Raw genomic sequence first — 20,584 nt, 5'->3', positions numbered from 1 at the left:
GTATTCCAAATCATTTTAGTAGAATGAAAGAATTGGAAAGGGCATGGAAACTGCCTCATTAAAACAGTGTTTGTAGGCTGCATTCGTTTTTTCGAATGACTCGACAGCGCACATTATTTTCATTCCTGTACAGTTTTTTTTTATTCCTTTGCCACCGCCTAGCGCGGTTGGAATGGTCAAACTCTAAACTAATAGGCGGAAAAAACAATTTTTTTTGTTTATTGGCGATATATATGTTGTGTGCCATATAAATGTACCGGGGCCTTCATGCTCGCAGTCTGCACGAAAAACTGTCATTTTTTTTTTTACCACCGTGTGAATGCCCAAAACTAAAATGGTAACCTCGCGAGTCTTCCGGCTTTTCATTTTCCAGTGATTGCGTCTAGAAAGTACACACATCGTATTCGGTCCTTTCTCCAGGTAAACAGACGATGCTGCGCGTAGTTCCTTATGGATAATACAAAAGCACTAGAACAAAAACATCGCTGAGAAAATGGTCATTTGTTCCTTCAACTTGAGGCAACGTTTTCCTTCTCGGCAATGAAAAAGCTACCTTCTAATCACTAATTTAATGTCACATGAACATGCTATGGCGACACGATTTCGTTTTTATGCGCGTTCTCACTGACAACTGGATTTTTACTATAGGTTACGTATAGATGCAGGGATGTAATCGGCGTCCAATACAGGCATATTGGGTCGTGAGTGCTAGCCGGTCTGGGGTATACATATGTGGTCGCACGGTCGTGCTATCATTAGATATGATTGTGCGACAAACGTATGCGCCTGCGACGAAATCTGCATGCATGCCAATAGGCTAAAACCATAAACACATATAGCTGACCCCGAAAGGTGCGCCGCATATGACGAATCCAGACAGTTGCAGCGGTACGTGCTTGAATGCGTTATAGTAATTATCGTCCCGTACGTGGTACTTGGTGAGGTCCGAACGATCGGCTGAAATGTTGTCGGAATTAAATGCCGCGGTTTGGCGTCCAGCGCACGTGTATTCAACCATAAAAATGGAGAATTTGTTTTGATTGAATGGTCAACGGAAAATATTCACTTCGGCAGCCCATTAAAGCTGCGTTGTTAGGATGGCAATGACATTTTCGAGATCAGGGGAAAAAGTGGTCCATCGTGGGCAGTTTTCATACAGGGATAGCTAATACTGGAAAAACACAAGACAAATTGCAATGGTCCATTACAGCCAGTTTAAAACAACGGAACGGTCAACGTCGGAAGAACACAGGACACCTTGGCCCATTGTAGCCAGTTTTAAAACTGAACGGGCAACGCCGGAAGAACACTGGACAACATGGTCCATTGTAGCCAGTTTTAAAAAAGGAACGGCCAACGACGGCGGAACACAGGACAACTTGGTCCATTGTAGCCATCTTTAAAAAACTGAACATCCAATACTGGAAGAACAGAGGATAACATTGTCCATTGTAGCCATGCTTAAAAACCGGAACATCCAATGCCGGAAGAACACAGGACAACTTGGTCCATTGTAGCCAGTTTTAAAAAACGGAAAACCCAATGACGGAGGAAGGCAGGACAGCTTGGCCCATTATAGCCAGTTTTAAAACCCGTGCGACCATTATTGGAGGAACAACGGCAATCTCGGTCCAACATAGACATTCTGTATGTACGGCAGTGCCAATATCGGGAACTCACTGTACATCCTGGCCCAAGCTAGCCAGTGTTGGCTACTGGCAGCGCCAACACTGGGAGAGCACTGGCTAGACTGGGCCATTGCTGGACATTGTGTTGACTGGCATGTCCTATGTTGGGAGCATGCTGGTTAGGCTGGCCCAATGTAGGGCCACTGCTTGCCGTCGTACTTACAACATTGGCCCAATGCTTTGTGCTGCCTGGGCTCCGCACGTGCCGTACCACCCCTATTCCACCCGTGGACTAGCATCCTGAAGGTGAGACTCTTGTGTATGTGTTGTGTTTGCGTCACTATGCAGCGCCAGAGGTCTTCAGAGCCTTCTAACCAACTAGCCCGATCGCAAGTACTACCAACAGGAAGCGGTGCATCACCCGAAGAAATACTATGTTTCGCGAGAGCGGATGTGTGGAACAGTGAAGTGGTTTAACGTGATCGGAGGCTGCGACTTCATCAACCACACCGACACTGACGATGACATTTCTGTCCACTGCACCGCGACACAACGCTCTCGCAAAGTTCGCCGCATCCGGAAAGGCAGGGAGGTGATTGCGATGTAATTCAAGGAGAAAAAGGCCTCACTGCGGCCAATGTCAGTTCACTGCGACCAATGCAGCTCTGCGTTCCATGCTTGTCGGCACGGTCACGGAACCCATCTCCGCTTACATAGACTCCCTAATCAAACACATACCCCTCATTCACCCGTCATACATACGCGATACCAGTCAATTTCTCGAAGAGTTAACGAAAGTAAAAGTTTCCGAAGGCGGGCTACACGTAACCCTAGATTTGGTTTCCCTCTACTCTAATATTCCTTACAATGATGGAATCCAGGCCCTAGTCACAGGTTACGAAAAACACAGTAGTAAAGATGATCCCCTAGCCCGAGAGCAATCATGACACTCACCAAGTTAGTATTAGAACTAAACTCATTCAAATTTAATAATAGCTATTACCTCCAAACAAGCGGCATGACCATGGGAACAAAAATGGTACTAAATTGCGCCAATAAATTTATGCATCATATCGAGTCAGATTTCCTTTCCTCAACTCCGTCTAAACAGGCCTTTTACAAGCGATTCCTTGACGACGTAGTCATGGAATGGACAGACACAGAAAACAACCTAAACCAGTTCATTGCAGCATTCAACAACGCCTATCCAACTATATCATTCAGAAACACCTACTCAGCGCACGAAATACACTTTCTGGACCTCACCATCCAAGTTGAAGGGGGCACACTACTCACTAGCGTCTACAAAAACACACTGACACACAACAATACTTTCAATTTAAGAGCTGCCATCCACGACACTGTAAAACGTCTATCCCCTGCTCCCAAGCCCTTATATTTAAGTGCATCTGGTCACGCCCTGAGGATTTGGACCAACACTACCCGGCTCCTATTATTAACGACGCTATTAATAAAGTTACCAAATTAAGTCGCGAGAATATTGTCAGGAAACGTTAAATTGCACCTCTGAATTCTCAACCCTCAAACCTCATACTAACTTTTACAAATAACGCCCCTAACAACAATAAAATTCTGAAAAACACTTTAATATTATAGAGCAGAGTGACCGACTCTCCAAAATTTTCCCAAATTCTTTACGGCTAACGTACAGACGGCCAAAAAATATACAAACTTATGTAGTCCACACTAAAATAAATAAACCATCTCCCGCAGGTTGCCAACCTTGTGGCAAAAGTCGATGCCAGTTGTGCAAACACATGCAGACAACAAAACAGGCTAACAGCTCACATTCCGCTTTGAAACTTGACAATCAAGAGAATCTTAACGGCGACTCGGGCAACGTAGTATACCTACTGGAATGTGGCCACTGCCAGATGCAAACATGGGTCAAACCCACACTCCCTTCAGGATCAGATTCAATAACCACCGTGCGCACACCAAGTCTCTACCTAGCCTTCTCCTATCCAAAAACACTAATCAAACAGGTCCTAACTTCGAAAAACTAAAAGTTACTCTACTACAAAGCAACTTCAGAACTAATCGTGAGCGTGAGCAACGTGAGTCATATTTTATTGGTTCTTCTCGAGAACCTGCGTATTTTATTCAACCGGCTCCAAGACCACACAATCCCTGGTGCAAGACAGATAACCGGCCAATTTGTTACACTTGCGGGATGGCTTGACATATTTCTCGTTATTGCCGAAACCGTCTCCCACTGTCGGCACCATCAACTCATGGTTCTGGGTACTGGTCTTCAACGCCTCAGTATTCCGCGCATACTGAGCCTCCAGCCAGCCATCATTTCTCCCCAGACCGGGCAGCCATGTCCGACCACCGTTCACTGATGCCGCTCTATCTCTCCGATGCGACGTCGACAGAACGCTTCACGTAAGAAAAACTAGAGGCCGCAGGTGCTGAGGCGAGATCTGCGACCCCGTCGAACTTCCCAAGTCCTCATCTGTCGGCGGCCCACCTTATTGAAGTTTTCGTCGAAGGTGTTGCGGTCATGGCTCTAATTGACACTGGTGCTGCGATTTCGGTTATGGAGGCAACAACGTAGCTCTATAAGGAAAGGGAAGACGCCAATTGCGGTATTTTCGTTGAGACTGGCGAGCGCTCAGCATATCAAGCCTTGAGCAGTGTGCGCTGCTCGACTAGTTATCCAGAATTGCCTTTATACGATTGAGTTTGTCGTGCTGCCAAGTTGCTCACACGCTGTAATTTTAAGCTCGGATTCCCTGTCGCGTCACGCTGCTATTATCGATTGTGCTCGAGCTGAAGTGCGGTTCTCGACTTTGCTAGATGCCTTACCAGACGCTGATCCATCGAATTCCTGTGTTAAAGCCCTCGTCGCCGAAGATGTCGACCTTCCTCCCTGCTCTTCTGTGCTTGTTCGCGTCGCTTGTGCCTCTCTTGGCGATGACACCGTTCTCTTCACGCCAGCCCATACTTTCCTGCGCCGCAAGTGCCTTCCATTGCCCTACGCTTTGCTCGCTATTTTCACTGCCCTTTCCATGTTATGGGTTTCTAACCCATATAACTCCTCTACTGCTTTGCGCTATGGTGAGTGCCTTGGCAGTATCCAGCCAATCACATCTTTTCTGATATCTGAAGAACATGACGACGCGCCGCACTTAGCCGTGACTGCGCTCAGCCCCCCTTCACCTGCGCCCACTCCCCCCTCTACAGACTTGTTCCTCCGTTCCATCGACGCCGATCCTCTTCCAGCGCAGCGCACTTAGCTTTTGAAACTACTACATCACTTTCGCTCCTCCTTCAACTCTCAACAAAGTTCTTTGAGTCAAACTTCTACAGTCACTTACCGCATCGACGCCGGCACCCAGCACCACTGCGACAGCGCCCCTATCGTGTGTCTGCAGCCGAACGCCAGGCTATGGAAGAGCAAGTCGACCTGATGATCCAGAATGGTGTAATTCTGTCCTCAAGCAGCCCTTGGGTGTCACCTGTGGTCCTCGTAAAAAAAAAAGATGGTTCTATCCGCTTCTGTGTCGATTATCGCCGCCTTAATAAGACTACGCGCAAAGACGTCTACCCTCTCCCGTGCACCGACAATGCTCTCGTTTTTTTTTTTTTCAAAACGCCGAGCTCTTTTCTTCCCTAGACTTACGTTCCGGGTACTGGTAAGTTCCCTTGGAAGCGGCTGATCGCCCCCAAAACTGCCTTTGTAACTCCCGACGGCTTGTACGTGTTTACAGTTATGCCGCTTGGCCTTTGTAATGCTCCAGCAACATTTGAGCGGATGATGGACACCATTTTGCGTGACCTTGTGTGGAAGACATGCCTCTGCTATCTCGACGACATTGTCTTGTTTTCTCCTGACTTTGACACACACCTCTACCGTCTGAAGAACGTTTTGACCTGCCTATCTGATGCCGGCCTGCAGCTGAATTTAAAAAAATGTCGCTTTGCCGCCCGCCTACTCACCATTCTCGGCCACGTTGTCTCCAAAGAAGGTGTATCTCCAGACCCTGCCCAACTTCGTCCCGTAGCAGCCTTTCCCAAACCGACTTCCATCAAAGAACTACGTAGTTCCTCGGGCTGTGCTCTCACTTTCGCCGCTGTATTAGAAATTTTGGTTCCATTGCTGCTCCCGTGATAGAACTTCTATTCAGCAGTTCCGACCTTTCGTCGTGGTCGCCAACGTGCGACGATGCCTTCAATACTTTACGCTTCATCCTCACGGCACCGCTTGTCCTACTTCACTTCGACCCCACAGCGCCTACCGAGGTCCACACGGAAGCCAGTGTTGTTGGTCTCGGCGCTGTGCTCGCACAGCGCAAATCAGGCTACACTGAATATGTGGTCGCCTATGCTAGCCGTACACTCACGAAGGCTGAATCCAATTACTGTGTCACTGAAAAAGAATGCTTAGCGATTATTTGGGCTCTTACTAAATTCCGCCCTTACCTCTATGGTCGCCCTTTTGACGTAGTGACGGACCACCGTGCGCTTTGCTGGCTTTCCTCACTGAAAGACCCGTCCGGCAGACTGGCAAGATGAGCTCTTCGCCTTCAGGAATATGATGTCCGCGTTTTTTACCGCTCTGGCCGCAGACATCACGACGCCGATGCACTTTCCCGCTGCCCCCTTACAGCTGAGGTCGCGGGCCTTTCCTCTTCGGACGATTCCCCGCCATCGCTTCACATCAATGACATGCCATCAGCGCAGCGCAATATCTTTGGATAAATTCTCTCCTGTATTTTATCTCCAATCCTACAGCTGCTTCTCCATCGCATGCTATCCGCCGCCATGCTTCCCACTTCGCCATTCGTGATAACCTCCTCTACCGCCGCAACTACTGCGCAGGTGACCGCAAGTGGTTGTTAGTTATTCCCTGGCAGCTACGTTCGCAAATCTGTGACTATTTCCACGCTGACCCACAATCCGGTCACGCGGGCGTCTTCAAGACATACACTCGTCTCAGCCTACGTTACTACTGGCGGGGCATGTACACCTTCGTACTCAAGTATGTTCCCTCATGCCTCACCTGTCAGCATCGCAAGCCTCTCCACAACGTTCTGCTGGAGAGTTGCTCCTGTTACTCAGCCCACCACGCCCTTTCGACCTCAGCGGCATTCATTTGTATGGGCCGCTTCCCTACACTGCAGGCGGCAACCGCGGAGCTATCGTAGTCGTTGATCATCTGACGAGGTATGCATCTGCCATCTGCCACAGGTATGCATCTGCACCTGCCATCTGTCATCTGACTTTCGTCTGCCACAGCGTCAGAAGTAGCTTCCTTCATTTTGCAGCGATTAGTACTTCGTCACGGCACACCACGAGAGCCGCTCAGCGACAGATGACGCGTTTTCTTTAGTGACGTTGTGAAAGCTTTGCTCATCAAGCGCAACATTATTATAGCACCACCTCCGCCTATAATCCCCAGACTAATCGCCTCACTAAGCATTTCAGTCGTCCCCTTGGCGACATGCTCTCTATGTACGTCGCCTCCAACCACTCAAATTGGGACCTCGTCCTTCCGTATGTCACTTACGCTTACAATACCACAACGCAGTCTAGTATTGGCTACTCCCTTTTTTTCTCCTCTACGGCCGTCACCCCCTCCTACAATCGACGCCATACTCCCGTATCAGCCAGACATATCCGAGGATACTCCTGCGTCTCAGGCAGCCCGGCATGTGGAAGACTGTCCACAAATTGTCCGCGTATTCACGGCTAACACCCAGTACCGCCATAAATCCAGCCATGACAACCAAAACTGGACACTGGACTTCTCGTCTGGCGCTCTTGTGTGGCCGTGGATACCTTCCAATGCTCCTGGACTGTCTTCAAAATTTCTTGCTAAATACCATGGCCCATACCGTGTTCTGGAGCACACCTCTCTGGTTACTTAGGTGGTGGAACCTCTTACGCCGTCTCATGATCTACGCTGGCGCGGACGAGAGATTGTTCACGTCCAGTGCATCAAACCCTATTATGACCGAGCCGTCTTGCTCGCGCCGTAAGTCGCCAGGATGTCTCCTCTTCGTCCCGCGGTTAATTGTGAAGAGGAAGACGTACACGAGAAACATCCCAGACAGTGGAATCGTGATCGCTGCGAGTGTTGGACCTGGCTGTGTTCGCTGTCGCTGTGTCCGCCGCTGAGCTGCCTAGTACGAGTACCTCAATAAACCCCCATCTAACAATATATATATATAGTAAGATAGAGGCTTACTATAGCTACTGGGACAGAATATATAGAACGCAGAGGAACTAGTAGTTGCCTGTGCAGCAGTATTGCACTCGTACGTCACGTACGGAAGGAGGAGATACCACTCAGAGTGGTCGGAGGAGACGTACATAAAAAGCACGTCGCCAAGGGTAGGGGTAAAGCTTTCGGTGAGTCTGTTAGTCTGCGAACGATAAGCATTGGATGTTTGGTGAATTCTGTGGAACTTTTCAATAGTGCTTTAACAACGTCAGATGAAAAGAGGTGTCCTCTGCCGATGAGTAGTTCACGGGTGCGCCGTGACGAACGAATCGCTGCAAAATGAATAAGGCGGCATATAACGCTTTGGCAGAATGAAGGGCAGCGGTTTCTGAATATCGCGTCCGGTGGTCAACCGCGCGACGATGACCCAACAGTATCCAGCGGCAACGTACGGAAGCTGGCCATATAAATCATTACTGACGTGATTTAAAGGGGCGTGTTGGGTAAGGTACCGGCGGCAACTCGCCAACAGAACGATGAGGATGGGACTTGCAACGTCGACAGGTGAGGCATGAGCAAACGTATTTAGGACGAAATTGTACATTCTCCTCTAGTGGTATCGTAAGGGTAGCCGATGATACGTCTTGCACACTTCGCATGACCGCATTGTGGGTCAGTATACAATTTACCATATATTTGTGAGCGTAGGTGGCGGGGAATGACTAGCAAACATTTGCGACCATCAGCGCTGTATTTGTTGCAATAAAAGAGGTTGGCCCGAAGCGCATGCGAAAAAGCAGCGGATGCATCGGAGAAGAGATCGATAAGAAAATGGACCCAGGGGTCTCTGCGTCGCGCAGAAGCCATTTCATTCATCTGAAGTGGCGTCGTGGAGGCGTCCAAGGTAGAAAGTTTGCCGACGTCAGCTGGAAGGGCACAACGAGAAAGGCATAAGTTTCATGCTGCTTGCGGCCAAGGCGGGAGAATACGTAGACGCAAAATTTCTCTAGACGAAGAGCCCACCTTGCAAGACAGCCGGATGGGTATGTATTTCAGGAAGGAGAGCCAGCACAGCGCATGGTGGTCCGTCACAAATCATAAGGGCGGCCATAAATATAAAGGCGGAATTGGGTCCGACCCCAAAATCAGCTAAACTCACTTTTTCAGTGACCGATTAATTAGACTTCGTCTTGGTGAGCTTGTGGCTTTCTAGGGGGTGACATATTCAGCAGCCAGATTTCCGCTTAGCGAGTACAGTGCCGAGACCGACACCGCTGGCGTCAGTGTGTACTTAAGTAGGGGCCGCCGTGTGGAAGTGACTCAGGACGGGCGGTGTTGTGAGAACGCGGCGCAACGTATTGAAGGCGTCGTCACGTGGTGGTTAGAACAGCGAAAATTCGTAAATGCCCAAAAGAGGCTATGCTAAAGGGGCAGCGATGGAAGCGAATGTTCGAAGGAACCAACAAAACAGGCCTAGTAAGGTAGGCAGGTCTTTGGGAGATCTCGGCTTGGAAAAGGCATCGATAGCACGAAGTTTTGCCGGGGCTGGGCAAACCCCTTTCTTGGAAAAACGCGCCCTAAAATGTTCATTTCACGGGCGGCAAAACGACATCTTTTTTTATGTTGAGCTGCAAGCTAGAATCAGAAAAGCAGGTCAAGACGTGTTTCAAAGGTAGATATGAGCTTCGATGTCCGGAGGAAAGAAGACGATGTCCCCAAGATAGCAAAGGCAGGTCTTCCATTTCAGTCCACGCAAAATGATGTCCATCATTCTCTCAAATATAGCAGGAACATTTCAAAGCCGAAAGGCATAACAGGCATAACAGTAACAGGCATAACAGTAACAGCCTGAGCTTGGGGCTGACGCGTCATCACCCCCTGCTTGTCAGCTCCTCGAATCTCTAGCAGAGCGTGAAGACTTTGGTTAACGTTCGTAAGTCGAGCGCTGACAACATCTGGTAGGCGCCATCGCCAGTTCCCTTCAACATGTGTTTCGTCCTTTCAGCCTCTAATGTGTTGGCACTCACTCGCTTGCACAGGTCGTCGACTTCTTCGATATAGATTGTAAAGCTTTCGAAGACATGCTGATGCCATTCACGCAAGCGCTGCTAGGTGCGCAAATTCCTTAAGCCGTGTGACCAAATACTTCTGCGAACGTTGTTTTGAAGGCAGCACACGTACGGATGTCGCTTACATGTTTGCGGTACCACAGGTTAGCCAGGCTGGTGCAGAATAGTAAGTTGTTGAATTTTATTTCTTCGTTACTTTTATTGCAGAAGCTTACCCGTTCGTTAGTGCCGAGCCAATTTTCGACATCGCACTCATCGGTCCCGCCGGCGGAGGGAGTCGGCGCAATTGACAGTTGGGGACGCTGGCATTGCAGGTGCAGGAAGAGTGCGGTCATGAGCTCCGGGACAGACGCTTCTAACCTGCCACTCAACAAAATGCAAAATGGGGGTTTATTATACGTATCAGGATTGAATCCAGTAGAACAGTAGAAACAATCTACGCACGGGGAGGTCCAGCCCACACACCGCTGGCGATACCACTGAAGACAGCCCGCAGAATTTTCTGCGTCACTTTTTTGTGTGCACCTTCATCTTTACTATATATATATATATATATATATATATATATATATATATATATATATATATATATATATATAAATATATATATATGTATATACAGTTAAAACTCGATTTAACGAAGTTGAGGGGAGCCGTGAATTATTTCGTTAAATCGAGAACTTCGTTAAATTGAATGAGGCATTTCTTGGGCACATTATTCAGTACATTAGATTACAGTAAAACCTCGTTAAAACGTACCCGCTTAAACAGTACTTTCGTTTTAAAAGTAGTAAAGTCAAGTCCCCGACTGAGCACCCATTGAACATAATGCATTTTGCATCCACATAAACCGTACCAGCTTATCGCGGTCGTATCGGTTAGCACGTACCATTTTCACTTTTCGTCGCACTCGCGCGTGACGAATTCACGCCGGTAGCACCGACCCAAAGGACGGTTCGGCTAGCGGCGCAACAATCTTCCCTAAATACCGCCGACGGGACGGCAAGCCACACAGCTAATGACAAATTGGCGCCAAAGTTGGTAATCATACAACTAGGGCAATCTTTGGGGGTCCGTATGGTCATCGTCATGACCCCCCGCGCTACTTTCGAGTGGGTAGCGCCAACACCACGACCGGCGCCGCGCGCAGTTTGAAAAAAGCGACGGGATGAAGATGCTCCGCGCTGTTACCGCTGACACGCAATCAATATATTTTGGGGTGCTGTCTACAAAATAGACCAAAAATTAACACTTTTTCACCTTTATTTCACTAAAAAAGTTCGTTAAATCGGGACAGATCACGGAATCGGTTTCGTTATTTCGGGTTAGTCAAAGCATTGAACCCTATGGGCGTCTGAGGGGGAATTAGGATACCTTCGTTAAATCGAGTTTTGACTGTATATATATATTATATATATATATATATATATATATATATATATATATATATATATATATATATATATATATATATATATATATTGTGAAAGAAGGCCAAGTCGAGACGCCAAAGTCGTGACGGCAAGGCAAGGTACGCCGTGCAGGCGTTTTAATCTGATGGAGAACCCAGGCGCGTGCTGGAGCCGGCGCCGCGGGACGATGACGATGGTATGTACAAAAGAAAGAAGAAGATTATGGTATGTACAAATGAAAGAAGATCCGTGGAAGGCTCACACAATCACCACGGGGGGTCGGAAGCGGCCAGCCTGGCCGCTCCTAACCAACCGATGCACCGCGGCGCACAAACGGCTTCAAGCGGGAGACATGAACAATTTCAGTTCCACGGTGGCGTAGATCGGCTGGGAGATCAACAGGTGTGATTTGGTAGTTCACGGGGGAAGTTTGGTTTATGATCTTGTAGGGACAAAGGTAGCGACGCTGAAATTTATCACTAAGGCCCGGGCCGCGCAGTGGTGTGTAAAGCAGGACTTCGTCACCGGGATGAAAAGAGACCGCACGATGCGTAGAATCGTAGCGACTCTTGCGGTCTTCCTGGCGCGCTTCTGTGTTGAGGCGGGCAAGATGACGGCATCTGGCCACACGGGATAAGAACTGGGCTGGTACTGATGAGGAGTAGTCGGGCGTAGAGAAGAAGAAAGTGTCGAGCATTGTAGTGGGAGGACGGCCAAAAACGAGGAAAAACGGAGAGTAACCGGTAGTCCGCTGTACTGCTGTATTGTAGGCGAATGTGACGAATGGTAGAATAGTGTCCCAATTTCGGTGATCCGGTGTGATGTACATGGATATCATATCGGATAGAGTGCGATGAAATCGCTCAGTAAGACCGTTAGTCTGGGGATGGTAGCTTGAGGTTGTCTTATGAAGAGTGGATGACGCATGAAGAACTTCGGCAACGACTGTCGATAAGAAGGCCGTCCCGCGGTCACTCAGAAGAACCCGAGGAGCGCCATGACGCAGGACAGTTGATCACAAAAAAAATTAGCTACCTCTTCGGCAGAACCAGTCGGTACAGAGGCTGTTTCAGCGTAGCGTGTAAGGTGGTCAACGGCTGTTATAATCCAATGGTTATCCCCATCGGAGAGAGGTAGGGGACCATATAAGTCGATGCCGACTACGTCGAATGGCGTGGCGGGACATGGAAGAGGCTGTAGGAGGCCAGCGGGCGAAGAAGTCGGCCGCTTGCGGCGTTGGCACAGATGGCAGGAAGCGACGTATTTAGCTACGGTAGAAGATAGGCCAGGCCAAAAGAATCGTCTTTTCACGCGGTCATATGTTTTGTCAAAACCAAGGTGACCTGCAGTAGCGTCATCGTGGAAAGCCGCCAGTATACGTGGGCGAAGCGCACTCGGCACAACAGGGAGCCAACGAGTTCCATCAGGGCAATACACGTAGCGGCGTAGTATGTCATCTTCGAGTTTGAAATTGCGAAGCTGTCGGCGAAGCCTAGCATTGGGCGGGTTGGAAGCGCCGTTAAGGCGGTCGATGATGGGCCGACAGTAGGCATCAGCTAATTGCTGCGAGCGGAGTGCGTGTTTGTGCTCAGAATTGTCAAAAGAAACTGTTGTGATATGCGTCGGGGGAAGAGATGGTCGGCTGTGGTCAGAGGTGGAAATTCGTTGCGAAGAAAAACAGCAGGCTGATTCCGTAAGTGGGCAGCGAGAAAGAGCGTCGGCGTCTTGGTGTTGGCGACCCGATTTATAAACGACGTCGAAATTATATTCTTGCAGGCGTAGAATCCAGCGGCCAAGTCGGCCTGTTAAATTTTTCAGTGAAGACAACCAGCAAAGAGCATGGTGATCGGTCACAACTGTGAAGTGCCGACCATAGAGGTAGGGACGAAACTTTTGAACAGCCCAGACGACGGCAAGACATTCCTGCTCGGTAATGGTGTAGTTTTTCTCAGCTGGAGTCAAGGTCCGACTGGCGAAGGCAATGACTTTCTCACGCGAAGTTGCATCGCGCTGCAGAAGGACAGCGCCAAGACCGTGACCACTGGCATCAGTGTGCAGGATGGTAGGAGCACTGTTGCTGAAGTAGCCAAGAACGGGATCTGATGTGAGGGCGCGCTTTAGGTCTGTAAAAGCAGTGTTGTACTGTTCAGTCCACACGAAAGAGCTGCGCGCTTTAAGTAGTTTATGAAGTGGCGCAGCAATAGTTGCAAAATGCCTTATGAAACGCCGGAAATATGACGCCAGGCCGAGGAAACTGCGCAAATCTGCAGTCCGTTGCGGACGAGGAAAGTTCAAGACTGCGCTGATTTTATCTGGGTCTGGACGAATGCCCTCACTGCTAACCAGATGTCCCAATATTTTAATTTCCTTTTGTGCAAAGTGGCACTTCTTGGTGTTGAGCTGGAGGCCCGCTGAAGAAAGACATGTCAGGATTTCATTCAGGCGCGTGAGATGGTCGTTAAAAGTTGCCGAAAAGATAACAATGTCGTCCAAGTAACATAAGCAGGTTCTCCATTTTAGGCCACGAAGTACCGTATCAATCATTCTTTCAAATGTCGCTGGTGCGTTACACAGGCCAAAGGGCATAACATTAAACTCGTAAAGTCCATCGGGAGTTGCGAAAGCTGTTTTCTCTTTGTCGCCCTCATGCATTGGTATTTGCCGATAACCTGAGCGGAGATCCAAGGTCGAGAAATATTCGGCGCCTTGGAGAGAGTCAAGGGCGTCATCTATTCGCGGCATCGGGTAGACATCTTTACGGGTAATTTTGTTTAGTGCGCGATAATCAACACAAAATCGTACCGATCCGTCCTTTTTTTTTTTAACTAATACTACTGGGGAAGACCATGGGCTTGTTGATGGACGAATAATATCGCGACGGAGCATGTCATTCACATTTTCTTCGATTACGTTTCGTTCCGAGAGAGAAACCCGATAAGGTCGTCGGCGTACGATCCAGTTACCTTCTGTAATGATGCGGTGGTGTGCAACACTAGTCCGTCCCAGCGGAGGGGAAGTGGCATCAAAAATGGCTTGATGGGCTTGGAGCAATTTCAGCAATTCTTTGCGTTGGTGCGGCGTGAGGTCCGGACTGATTGTCTTCGACAGCATCGGAAGAGAGACGTGCGATGAATCACGTTGCTGAGGTAGCGGGGCGGTGAGCACCATCTTGGACATAGGGTTAGCATCCACTATGCATGGCAGGGAAGTTCCTTTAGTCAGCACGAGGGATTCACGGGATGTGTTCGTGGCAGCTACTATCGCTGAGCCGCTGCGGAATCGTACAAGACTTGATGGGAAGGCGATTCCACGGGCAAGATGACGATGAGCTGGTGCGATAAGTACATCCCCGTCAGTGATGTGTTCCGAAACAACGGTAACAAGTTTTTCGCACTGTGGAGGCAATACAGTGTCAACTGCGGCAATGAGGGAATGACGTCCTTCAGACATGTAAGATAAAAAATCAATGTCGTGTCATATGAATGACACGGTCGCATATATTGAAGGTCTCGCCTTCAAAAAACGGGTCCGCGAGCCATGGTCTCGCCCGACGAGTGGCAAATCCAGTCTCTTAAAAAACACCGGTTTATCCCGGATAAACAAAAAAAGCAAAACAGAGAAACATAACGCACTACTGCGCTAAGAACAGGCTATTCACGCGCGCGACAATAGAACACCAACGGAAAGCGGGAAGAATGTCAGGGCCTTACCGCGGCGAAACAAAACACTGCGGAGCGAATAAAACGAGCAATGGGCCAAATCGCTAACGGCGACACAAGAAAGATTGCTCCTCGCGGCACAGCAACTCACAGAAATACGCCTAGGCTGTTTCTGCAGGCACTCCTTCCATCTTCGCGTCGGCGATCTCCTTTCGGTCATCCGTGCACACCCTGCTGGCCCTTGACGCTCGCCGGTTCCCCCTCGCCGGCCTTTCCGCCGGGCGAAAAAGGCCCTGCGCCTCGCTTCTGACGCGCTTATCTACCCTCGTCTGTCGCCGCTAACATCACGCCCCCCAAGATTATTATATATATATATATATATATATATATATATATATATATATATATATATATATATATATATATATATATATATATATATACTGTCGTCTTTGTCCCCGTCGACAGTCATCGAGCGTTGGTGTGACACTACAATATATATATATATACCGGTGTCAAAGCTAACATTACCCCCCCCCTCCCCCCACGGTTTAAAAATAAAACACTTCAGATTGGCCAGAAATACTACCCGTATACAGATGCCAGCCATCTGGTACACCATAGGCAAATTTTGTTTTGTAATTAACTTATCAGTAAATAATATAATTTTTCTAAGTTATTAAGTATTTCTTTCACTCAATAAATGCGTTTTGAAAAGTTGGAGAACACCTTCTGAAACCCCCATTCCATTTATTTCCGATAAAGAAAGCCTCACATGTATCGTTTTTCAAAGCTCTAAATGAAGCCCGCGAATTACAAAAAAAGACCACGTGATTAAGGCATTCGTGCGCCGCGATTGTGGTGGTCTCAATCGTAATTTGCGTGAACGAAGTCAGCTGCGGCCGTGACTCGACAGCCCAGCCCCGGCGGTAGACTGATACGCTGGCGATGATTGCAGCCAGAGCTGTGAGCTCCGTGTGAACTGCACCGTCACGTGAAGCGGATGAAGAAACCGCGGCAGACATATGGGTCTGATTTCATACGCTGAAGCCAATCGGGACACTCGAATGCGCCAGTTACGTGATATTTTTTGTGTATTTCGTGGGCTTTCCGTAGAGCTTCGGAAAAAGATATACGTGAGTGTTTCTTTATGGAAATAAATGGAATGGAGGTTTCAGAAGGTGCTCTCCAAATTTGCAAATCACATTTATTTTCTAAAGGCAATACTTATTAAATTAGAAACATTGGTTTAATTACTTAATAGTGTATTAAAAAACAAAAAATTTTTCTCGAGCGCCTGATGACTGGTGGTTATATAGAAGTGCTCTCTCTGGCGTACATAAAATGCTTCATTTGACTACTCAAGATCTACAAACTTTGGCTTTCTATTCTGAGTAGTTTGACGCCTTCGAGTGCATTTTTCATTTTCTTTTTTACTTGAATGAATGAATTGATCAGTTACATACTTAAACTTTTCAAGTATGTAACAATGGCTTTTTATTCTGAGTGTTTAGACATCTTTGAACCTGCCTTTTTTCATTTTGTTTTCGTTATACATAAAGTATTTCTATATTTCACGATTTCTTTAACTTGTCATCTCCTGTTACACACTAATCAATCACTAAATCCACAAGTTGAAATTATAAATTTTTTTCGCCGCTCCCGATTATTTCCAGCACCGTAGTGAGGACTGCTAATGCTACTACTACGTCGGCGGCTTTTAGAATGAACGAGCTGTATAAGCTGTCGCTTAAAATGACCAACTTGGGAGTGAGTGAGTGAGAAGACTTTAGTTACACCGACATAGACCTCGGGTCAGGGGCTCAGCCAGGGGGAGGGTCTCCTTGCAGGCTCTCCTGTGCTTGAAGTAAGCGTCCTTCGCCAGGCGTAGGACGATTTTTTGTTCATCCACATTTGGGCTGTGGATGTAGGACTCCCAGGTAATTTGATCAAGGGGATCAGTTTCTTTAGCTCCCGGAGAATCGGGGCGTTGCCAGATTAGGTGATTTTGACTCAGAGGTACGTTGTAGAGATTGCAAGCATCTGCGTCTCCTGTCAACTCATTATGCAGAGTAACATAAGGAAAGAAACGATTGGCCTAAATTTTTCGCCAGGCACTGCATTCTGAGGGTATTAGGGACCTATCTGGTGGTGGATAGATCCTTCCGTTTAGTCTGGGAGTCTCACAGAGCTCCTTGTAGGTGATGAAAAAATCTACTGGCTTGAATTTTTTTCCATTAACCGAACTTTAATAAGCTTTGAAGGTTGGTTGACAACATGTACTCTCTGAAGCAGACAGTCGACAATTAAGATACGTGACTGACGCGATGCGCGCGCTTCGGAATTCAGCGACCAAATTTTTGTACACAGCATTCTTTGCAAGTATGGAGATGTATACACCGAGCTAAACACAAAACAGAGCATCAAGGTGCTCCTTTTCATTTCTCACTTTCAAAACGTTTCCAAACCGCTCTTGGCAGCTAGCAGTGGCAGCGTGCGTTTACAACCTCTCTCTCCTCCGGTGATTCAAATGTATGGAACGAAGGGTATGTAACTGGGACAGATTATTTTTTCGCTACTAATTGCTTGTTGCTTCGTGTGGCTCGTTTCGAAATGAAACTACGAACATAAATGTATTGTCCCCCACGCTTCCGCAGTTAGGGGAAATTTCATTAGGTCTTGCACAAGCTGCGTTTTGCCTCTGCAATCGAGGCGCTGAAATCTATTCGACTGTGACTCCTCCTATTAGCGCAGATTCCCAGCATGCCACCGCCCTGTCGAAATTATGAGCTGGAGAGAAGGAGCGATGTTTTGGACATATCTCGTCTATAATGTGCTGCTTGTAATTTCTTTATTTAATTTGGGCGTATTTGATTTCATCAACAGAAGCATGAAAGCGGCCACTGCAGAAAAGGAGCCTGCGCAATACTGCTCTTTCGATGCTCAAATACGCCGCACAGCCCAGGCTTCAAGTTAAACGCTCATAAGCGGCTGCTTGAAGTATTCTCAAAACTAAGAATAAAGTTGGGCTGCGTGGCTATGTGCGTCGTCGCTACAATGGCAGTCAAACCCTGAAAGCGTGCCGCGCTTGTCTTTTGTTCTTGTGCTTCACTTGGATGCCAGTGACTCGAATTGGATGTCCCTATGGCTGCTTCGCATATGTTATCTGAGCAGGCTACCTAATCTCAGAGGCTTACCGAGATTTTTGCCGCCCATGCTACAGTCCCCTTCTCTTCTAATCCAGTTAATCAACCTGTGTAACTACAGGCTACCTGAACTTCTCCTAAATGTTCTGCTCATTTGAATCTCTCGTCCTGATTTTTAAAAGGCCGTAATTGTGTCGAGTTGGCTCTTCGACTTACTGCCACTGCGTGCTAAATGCATAACCTATATTTTAATACCTGGTTTCAGAATGAAATTCGAACTAATTCTATAGTGTCTATGGCTATAATGACAACTGATGTATACAGCTGTTTTTACCTATTAAATTCCTTATCAGCCTCTTACTTTTGATGGCTTCGCTTCGCACAAGACACAGCAGCTTTGGTAGGAGATTGTTAATACGGTCAGATTGTTGACCACTGACGGTATATATGTAAATGCACTGTCAAGTACGGACAAGAGCCTAGGCAAGATTCTTGCCTAGCAAGTAAAACAAGGTTGGTGCATTGGCCTGTCTCTCCCTCTTGATCCCTGATCATAACACTCTAATACCGTTAATGTTCTCGGCCAGCCTTCGTTCGCGCGGCAGCTGTTATTTGTGGTGAGAAGTTACTTACCTGCTTTACTCCATGTTTCTAACTCGCAATACTATAGCGAACTGTCATTTGTTTGTCACGTTAAGCAAAATAAAAAGGCTCACTAGAAAAATTTGGCCACGATGCAGCACAAACCAATACACCCTAAGTTTTGGGCTAAAGTGAGAAGAGAGGAGTCGCTGGAGAAAGTTTTGATGTTGGGAAAGGTTGACGGTCGCCGGAGAAGGGGTAGGCAGCGAACGCGATGGTTAGATGGCAGCCTCGAGGCACTGCAGATGAAGTTATGTCATGTTAGGAATATAGTGAGAGACTGGAAAGCGTGGCGTGACATGGTCCATAGAGTAACGAAGAGTCGGACACGACTGAACGACTGAACTGAACTGAGCATTTAACAAGCGGAATGTTACTGTTTCTCCAAATTGTGGTGCACAGATAGCGAGTTCCCACTTCTCTGTTTGCTGTTTCCTAAAGATTTTCTCAGTTAGTTGTTACAAGTGAAAGACAAGCAATGAAGCGACGATACTAAGCTAGGAATCTCGTTTCCACAAAGAACCGGAATTTGATCATTTTGCATTGTGTATACTCACCACACCTAGTGAGCGTTGTAATCTTTGGTGCTCTTCTGTGAAAAAAGGTTAAACATTTGCAGTGGAAGTAATGGCAGTGCTTACCCTGGTGCCGTTGATCCTGTCCACAGCCTCTGAAACTGCACCGTGGAATACTGCTGCGTTTTAGAGCAGCAACCTGGCAACTGATGTAAGCTTTCGCTCTCGCACAATACGTAGCAGTATAATATAATGCCTAAAGGAAGCCTCAATGTGCAAATATTACGACGGCTGCGAAACATTAATCAACAGGAAAGGCACAATAGGGGATCTTATTTCAATATATTTCATCATTGTTCGCATATCCTGAGATCTTCTTTCAGGAACCCCGTGTATATTCAACCTAGCCATATTAGCTCTTCTTTGGAGTCCCTAAAATAGAAGCGAAAAATTTGGGCCGAGCATTCGGGCTTTTCTACTATTCCTTTGCCACATCACCTGCCAAACTCTCGCCGCCGAACCTGAAAGCAAAAGACAAAGGCCTTTTAAATAGCGCCAAAGAAGCAAAGTTGCCAACGTATGAAAACAGACAATGGCGCTAACGAAGGTGATTGCTTTATACCAGCGCTTACGCCATCTGAAGCGCAATTCGTGGCGCAGTCCTCCATCGTACATGCAAAAACGTCTCACAATTGAAAGCTGTTAAGTCGTATGGAATGGATATGGGTTGAACGCCTTAAATGTCCGCATTTTCGAGCCCAGCGGTTCTCCTCTTGAATATTTCACTTCTTTCATATTCACGTCTTTACGCGACCGTACCAACGGAATTGTAGATATGCTGGTCTTTAAAATGCAAGTTTCCTTCCCGACTTCATTCACTAGTTCTGAAAACTAACATCTATTGTCGCTATAAGCATGAGTTAAAATTAGGCGTGAATTAGTTAGGTTTGAGGGCCAAAACATGGAGTCTGTCGAAAAGAGATGAACCTAAATTCATCAGCTCGCAGACATGTTTAGAAATACAATTGATAATGTTAACACGTACTAAGCGCAAGTTATGGGGGAGGAAATAAACACAACTGAATGACATCATCATCCTCAGCCTGACTATACCCACTGCAGGGCGAATGCCTCTCCCATATTTCTCCACATAACCCGGTTCTGTGCTAGCTGCCTCCACTTGACCCCTGCGAACTTCTTAACCTCATCCTCCCACCTAACTTTCTGCCGCCCCCTGCTACGCTTTCCTTCCCTTGGAATCGAGTTTGTTACTCTAAGCGACCATCGGTTATCCTCTCTTCGCACTACATGTCCTGCCCA

At 47.4% G+C, this 20,584-nt stretch overlaps 1 protein-coding gene and 1 long non-coding RNA gene across 2 annotated transcripts in view; one reads left to right on the top strand and one right to left on the bottom strand.

Moving 5' to 3' along the window:
- LOC146174929 (uncharacterized) overlaps positions 1-19,500 on the bottom strand; it is a 225,624-nt gene extending 206,124 nt beyond the window's left edge. The window contains exon 1 of the mRNA XM_084583296.1: positions 19,391-19,500. The gene's annotated coding sequence lies outside the window, so the exon portion shown is untranslated. The remainder of the gene's footprint in view (positions 1-19,390) is intronic.
- The window catches only part of LOC146174928 (uncharacterized), a 61,362-nt gene that overhangs the window by 18,472 nt on the left and 22,306 nt on the right, over positions 1-20,584 (top strand). The window lies entirely within an intron of this gene.

The sequence above is a fragment of the Amblyomma maculatum genome, chromosome 11 (assembly GCF_055883805.1).
Source record: "Amblyomma maculatum isolate TAMU_Amacu chromosome 11, ASM5588380v1, whole genome shotgun sequence".
Taxonomy (NCBI): domain Eukaryota; kingdom Metazoa; phylum Arthropoda; class Arachnida; order Ixodida; family Ixodidae; genus Amblyomma; species Amblyomma maculatum.
Note: the sequence above shows the minus strand (reverse complement) of the source record. Positions and strands in the feature narration are given on the sequence as shown.